Raw genomic sequence first — 7,249 nt, 5'->3', positions numbered from 1 at the left:
GAAAAGGAGACAGAGCTCCTGGTCGCCTATAGCACAACTCTGCACAATATTACTCAGCAACCTCATCCATCAGGAAGGAAATGGAAGCCACCTGGAGCCCCACAGTAAATGAGGAGGAGGAGAAAAAGTTAGTGGCTGAACATTAACTTGGGGTAAGAGGACCAGGGCTGAGATTAATCCAGACAGCAGTGTCCCTGGAACAAATAATACCCACTGATCATTCCAGACTTTGTTTACTTAAATATTTATAAATACTATGCCATACCAAAGATGATAGATTAGAACTGTGCTTTTGGAAGGGTCCTTTTTAAAATGAGTACTAGGGAAATTCATGTTTAGGAAAGAAGATATTTGTCTCAAGCCAGAAGGGTTGGATCATTAAAAGCAGAGCAAGCAGGAACAGACAAATGTAGCAGACCCCTTTATTTGTGAAGGTACTTAAGTCAATAATTGTAATCTTGCCTGTTAGTGGCAAATTGTCATCCAGACACTTTTCAGGCCTATTGATACTCTGCTGTAAGTAAAATGGTACTTTGCTGTCCATACTAACTGCTACCCATTAAACTCAGATCACATGGGCTTTGTTTGTCCTTTTGCATACAAACTTCTGAAATCTTCTGAAACCTAAAAGTGTATGTTTCATAGCTCTGCTTTTTCCTCCCATGTGAGTGGGTGGGAAGCTGTTATTTCAGAACCCTTTAAACAACCAGTGTGAATTTCACCCTCATAAATTTTCATCTCCCTCTGTTAATAAAATAAGCATATATTTTTCTTAAAAACAATTTGGCTTTACTGCTTTGACCTTTCCACAAACCATGAAGGATTTATCGTTGACTCAAAACACATCTCCCCAACCCAGAAGGGAAGCTAACTTCTAAAATGCTGTTTTTGTAAGGCTAGGTTTGGAAATGTCAAGTGGGCAACCAAATAGCATGAATCATAGGAACCAGTTCAGCAAGCAGAGAGCAATGTGTGTGCAATTAACACTAAAAGAGGTAGAATTTCATTGTATACTGAACAAATCCTTTTATCAGCTGGCATCTGATCTTCAGTTTAGCTTAGTGTTATTAGGCTTTTATACGTCTGAGTTTAATTCTGCCCTTCCTGTTAAAACTCTTCTGTTCAAAGTATGAAACATATTTCCTACAGCAGTGTGAAGGGCAACTAGGAGATGCATGAGCTCATGGCTGACAAGCAACCCTGCCCTCCTGAAGCTCATGTTTGGTGTAAGTCTTGATAGGCTAGTTTTACCTTCCCTTGTCCAAATAGAAAGGGCTGCATGCATTTCCATCTTTACAGACTGATGGACTAGTTCAACAATTCACTGTATGCTAAGGGTATATCCCCTCTCCCCATCAAAGTCACACTTGTGAAACAGTGAAACACTATAATTGACCCAAACAACTCCTTTTCCTAAAATAAAAATTTGGTACAAAACTACAAAAATAAATAACAACAATGGAGAGAAAATAATTATCCATAATGTAATCAGGTTCAAAGTTGTATGGAAAGTTCATCAATTGACCTTCATTCAACCCAGAATACTTGGCCACAGTTCTCTGTATGTGACCAGAGGATTTCTAGCATTCCCTTCTTCAGTAGTGTATATAATAAAGGTAAAACATGGGTGGTGCTGTGGTGTAAACCACTGAGCCTCTTGGGCTTGTCGACAGGATGAGCTCCTGTTGCTCTGCCCCAGCGCCTTCCAACCTAGCAGTTCAAAAGCATGCCAGTGCAAGTAGATAAATAAGTATTGTAATGGGAAGGTAAACGGCGTTTCCGTGCGCTTTGGCACTCGTTGCGCCAGAAGCAGTTTAGTCATGCTGGCCACATGATCCGGAAAGCTGTCTGTGGACAAACGCCGGCTCCCTCGGCCTGAAAGCAAGATGAGCACTGATTCCCATAGTCGCCTTTGACTAGACTTAACCGTCCAGGGGTCCTTTACCTTTTTTATAATAAAGGTATGTCACGAATCCTGGAAATCCAGGAATTTGTCTTGATTCAGATTCTTTCTTTAGTGCTTTGATTCTGTGTGCTCACTTTTCCATGAGTGCTAGATTCCAAACCTCATGATACCAGCAATGGAAGAAACTGACTGCAGGAGATCTCCAGTTCTTGGTGATCCCAAGTCATGGAGCAACAAAAAGAAAGGCTGCAAGATCTTTATAAATTACTGATTTAGGCTGCCGTCAAAGATGAGCAGCGGTGTCATCTATGGGTCAGAGAGTAGGAGTTGGCAGGTCATTTTATCGATTTCTTGGAAGACATCCATCCAAAATGGAGACGTATCTTCACACAACCACCACATGGGGCAAATGGGTCCCACTCCCCACAGTCCCTCCAGCATCATGGTGAGAGCATATTATTTTTTCTGTGGAGGGCGAGGAGATTGATGTGATGGCAGTACTTCTTGATAAGGGTGGCTGTTCTTCAATTAATAAGAAAGCAACAGTAGAACTGTGCAGGAGAAAAACTGTGACTTGACAAACACACACAGCTGCTGTGTTGAAACATCAATCCATAGGATCAAATATATGGAGCCCAAGTTGTCCTCCCGTGCAGAATCTGACATCTGGCCACTACAGAGCAGCCATTGGTGCTACTTCATATGCATCCCAGATCATGTGTGGTTCTGCTGATGAACTGCACAAAGAACTTTTCCAGCAGAAAGCTAATGGTGGCATATCCATATGGCATCCTGTTGGTTAACCCTGTAGCTAGCAGTCCCGGTGCAACTGTGTAGAGGGAATATATGGGACTGAACTGGATACCTTTGCCTGCATTCTGCAAGCAGAATGGCCTGCTTTCGTTACTACAGCACAGATGAAACTGATTGTCCCTGAAGTAGCTAAAGTCAGTTGACAAGGATCAGGGTGCGGAGCTATGGGCTGAAAAATGAGTTGTTAGAGACCGCAAGATAGGACTGCCATATGTCTGGATTTTCCCAGACATTACTGGTATTTCAAAGGCGGAATTGATGGCTGGGGGGAATTTCCGAAAAGCGGCGCTTTGTCCTTGACTTAGGCAAGTCAATCAAAAAATCACGATTGCTCAATAACTTTCGGGTTTTCCTTTAAAAAGCTCAACACATGGCTTGCTTCTCTTAGGAGAGCACGTTCCTGCTACCTCCAGATAATCTGCCCTGTGTCTGAAGGCTGCCACAAATAAATAACCATGTCAATGTGACATGACAAGAAATTTACAAAAGGCTGATTTTAAAAAGGCATGAATTACAGAGCCAATGATTCGCACAGGGTATTTATATCGGGATTCTGAACATGCTTACAGAGAATAAGTTCCATGGATTCCAAAAGAGCAAAGAGCCATCTACCAGAAGCACACAATGTCCCACTGGTTTGTGCAAAACACCTTCATGAAGCAGCGAAGTCTGAGCAAGGGAAAGAATTTAGAGTTTGTTGAGAGAGTGAGAGGTGGCAGCTGGGCAGTTAAGGAGACAGTTGAGGATAGGCGTTGCAGAAAGTAAAACCTAGTGAGCCAGGAATGTGGGGATTTTCCTCATAAATGAATTTAATGAGAAATAATGGGTTTGTATAGCTGATGAATAGAAAGGATGCAAGTTACCTCTGCGAGAACAACTGGATGACCAGTTGATGGAAAAGACTAGTAGGCAACATCCTGTCCACCTGTGGATATAAATTTCATCTGACTGCTAATTTCCTGGGCTTTGAGACCTTTGGTAAAGAAAACCAAAAAGAGAAGCTCAGACTTAGAATGTCTGTATAATACTGGAAAAATAAAAAAATTCCTTCCAGTAGCACCTTAAAGACCAACTAAGTTAGTTCTTGGTATAAGCTTTCGTGTGCATGCACACTTCTTCAGATATCTGAAGAAGTGTGCATGCACACGAAAGCTCATACCAAGAACTAACTTAGTTGGTCTTTAAGGTGCTACTGGAAGGAATTTTTTTATTTTGACTATGGCAGACCAACACGGCTACCTACCTGTAACTGTATAATACTGGGTTGTGGGAAACTTCGTTGTAAACTTACACTGCAGGGTCTGTTATTTTTCACAATGGAGAGATGGATATCAAATTCTGCATCCAAAATGGCAGAATTTTGCGGCATGTGTATCTTGCACATTTGTAACCCTGTTTTGTTTGTTTAGTCGTTTAGTCGTGTCCGACTCTTCGTGACCCCATGGACCAGAGCACGCCAGGCACTTCTGTCCTCCACTGCCTCCCGCAGTTTGATCAAACTCATGCTAGTAGCTTCAAGAACACCATCCAACCATCTCATTCTCTGTCGTCCCCTTCTCCTTGTGCCCTCCATCTTTCCCAACATCAGGGTCTTTTCCAGGGAGTCCTCTCTTCTCATGAGGTGGCCAAAGTATTGGAGCCTCAGCTTCACGATCTGTCCTTCCAGTGAGCACTCAGGGCTGATTTCCTTCAGAATGGAGAGGTTTGATCTTCTTGCAGTCCATGGGACTCTCAAGAGTCTCCTCCAGCACCATAATTCGAAAGCATCAATTCTTCGGCGATCAGCCTTCTTTATGGTCCAGCTCTCACTTCCATACATCACTACTGGGAAAACCATGGCTTTTACTATACGGACCTTTGTTGGCAAGGTGATGTCTCTGCTTTTTAAGATGTTGTCTAGGTTTGCCATCGCCTTTCTCCCAAGGAGCAGGCGTCTTTTAATTTCGTGACTGCTGTCACCATCTGCACTGATCATGGAGCCCAAGAAAGTAAAATCTCTCACTGCCTCCATTTCTTCCCCATCTATTTGCCAGGAGGTGATGGGCCCAGTGGCCATGATCTTTGTTTTTTTGATGTTGAGCTTCAGACCATATTTTGCGCTCTCCTCTTTCACCCTCATTAAAAGGTTCTTTAATTCCTCTTCACTTTCTGCCATCAAGGTTGTGTCATCTGCATATCTGAGGTTGTTGATATTTCTTCCGGCAATCTTAATTCCGGCTTGGGATTCATCCAGCCCAGCCTTTCGCATGATGAATTCTGCATATAAGTTAAATAAGCAGGGAAACAATATACAGCCTTGCCGTACTCCTTTCCCAATTTGGAACCAATCAGTTGTTCCATATCCAGTTCTAACTGTAGCTTCTTGTCCCACATAGAGATTTCGCAGGAGACAGATGAGGTGATCAGGCACTCCCATTTCTTTAAGAACTTGCCATAGTTTGCTGTGGTCAACACAGTCAAAGGCTTTTGCATAGTCAATGAAGCAGAAGTAGATGTCTTTCTGGAACTCTCTGGCTTTCTCCATAATCCAGCGCATGTTTGCAATTTGGTCTCTGGTTCCTCTGCCTCTTCTAAATCCAGCTTGCACTTCTGGGAGTTCTCGGTCCACATACTGCTTGAGCCTTCCTTGTAGAATTTTAAGCATAACCTTGCTAGCATGTGAAATGAGTGAAATTGTGCGGTAGTTGGAGCATTCTTTGGCACTGCCTTTCTTTGGGATTGGAATGTAGACTGATCTTCTCCAATCCTCTGGCCACTGCTGAGTTTTCCAAACTTGCTGGCATATTGAGTGTAGCACCTTAACAGCATCATCTTTTAAAATTTTAAACAGTTCAGCTGGAATACCATCACTTCCACTGGCCTTGTTATTTGCAGTGCTTTCTAAGGCCCATTTGACTTCACTCTCCAGGATGTCTGGCTCAAGGTCAGCAACCACACTACCTGGGGTGTACGAGACATCCATATCTTTCTGGTATAATTCCTCTGTGTATTCTTGCCACCTCTTCTTGATGTCTTCTGCTTCAGTTAGATCTTTACCACTTTTGTCCTTTATTATGGTAATCTTTGTACGAAATGTTCCTTTCATATTTCCGATTTTCTTGAACAGATCTCTGGTTCTTCCCATTCTGTTGCTTTCCTCTATTTCTTTGCATTGCTCGTTTAAGAAGGCCTTCTTGTCTCTCCTTGCTGTTCTTTGGAAATCTGCATTCAATTTCCTGTATCTTTCACTATCTCCCTCGCATTTTGCTTGCCTTCTCTCCTCCGCTATTTGTAAGGCCTCGTTGGACAGCCACTTTGCTTTCTTGCATTTCTTTTTCATTGGGATGGTTTTAGTTGCTGCCTCCTGTATAATGTTGCGAGCCTCCATCCATAGTTCTTCAAGGACTCTGTCCAGCAAATCTAAATCCTTAAACCTGTTCCTCACTTCCACTGTGTATTCATAAGGGATTTGGTTTAGATTGTATCTTACCTGTCCAGTGGTTTTTCCTACTTTCTTCAGTTTAAGCTTGAATTTTGCTATAAGGAGCTGATGATCTGAGCCACAGTCAGCTCCAGGTCTTGTTTTTGCTGACTGTATAGAGCTTCTCCATCTTTGGCTACAGAGAATATAATCAATCTGATTTCGATGTTGCCCATCTGGGGATGTCCATGTGTAGAGTCGTCTCTTGTGTTGTTGGAAAAGCGTGTTTGTGATGACCAGCTTGTTCTCTTGACAGAACTCTATTAGCCCACTCACCTCACAGAGTGTTTGTTGTGGGGGAGGAAGGGAAAGGAGAATGTTAGCCGCTTTGAGACTCCTGAAGGGGAGTGAAAGGCGGGATATCAAATCCAAACTCTTCTTCTTCTTCTTCTTCTTCTTCTTTGCCCTGCTTCGTTTTGATCTCCAAGGCCAAACTTGCCAGTTGTTCCTTTTATCTCTTGATTCCCTACTTTAGCATTCCAATCCCCTATAATGAGCAGAACATCCTTCTTTGGTGTCACTTCGATAAGGTTTTGTAAGTCTTCATAGAACTGGTCAATTTCAGTTTCTTCAGCACCAGTAGTTGGTGCATAAACTTGGATTACTGTGATGTTAAAAGGTCTGCCTTGGATTCGTATCGAGATCATTCTATCATTTTTGAGACTGCATCCCAGTACAGCTTTCGCTACTCTTTTGTTGACTATGAGGGCCACTCCATTTCTCTTACGGGTTTCTTGCCCACAGTAGTAGATATGGTAGTCATCCGAACTGAATTCGCCCATTCCCGTCCATTTTAGCTCACTGATGCCCAGGATGTCAATATTTATTCTTGCCATCTCATTTTTGACCACATCCAACTTACCCAGGTTCATGGTTCTTACATTCCAGGTTCCTATGCAGTATTTTTCTTTACAGCATTGGACTTTCCTTTCGCTTCCATGCATATCCACAACTGAGCGTCCTTTCGGCTTTGGCCCAGCTGCTTCATCAGCTCTGGATCTACTTGTACTTGTCCTCCGCTCTTCCCCAGTAGCATGTTGGACACCTTCCGACCTGAGGGGCTCATCTTC

This window comes from Podarcis vaucheri (assembly GCF_965113315.1).
Source record: "Podarcis vaucheri genome assembly, chromosome: 3".
Classification (NCBI taxonomy): Eukaryota; Metazoa; Chordata; class Lepidosauria; order Squamata; family Lacertidae; genus Podarcis; species Podarcis vaucheri.
This window is presented reverse-complemented; position numbering follows the sequence as displayed.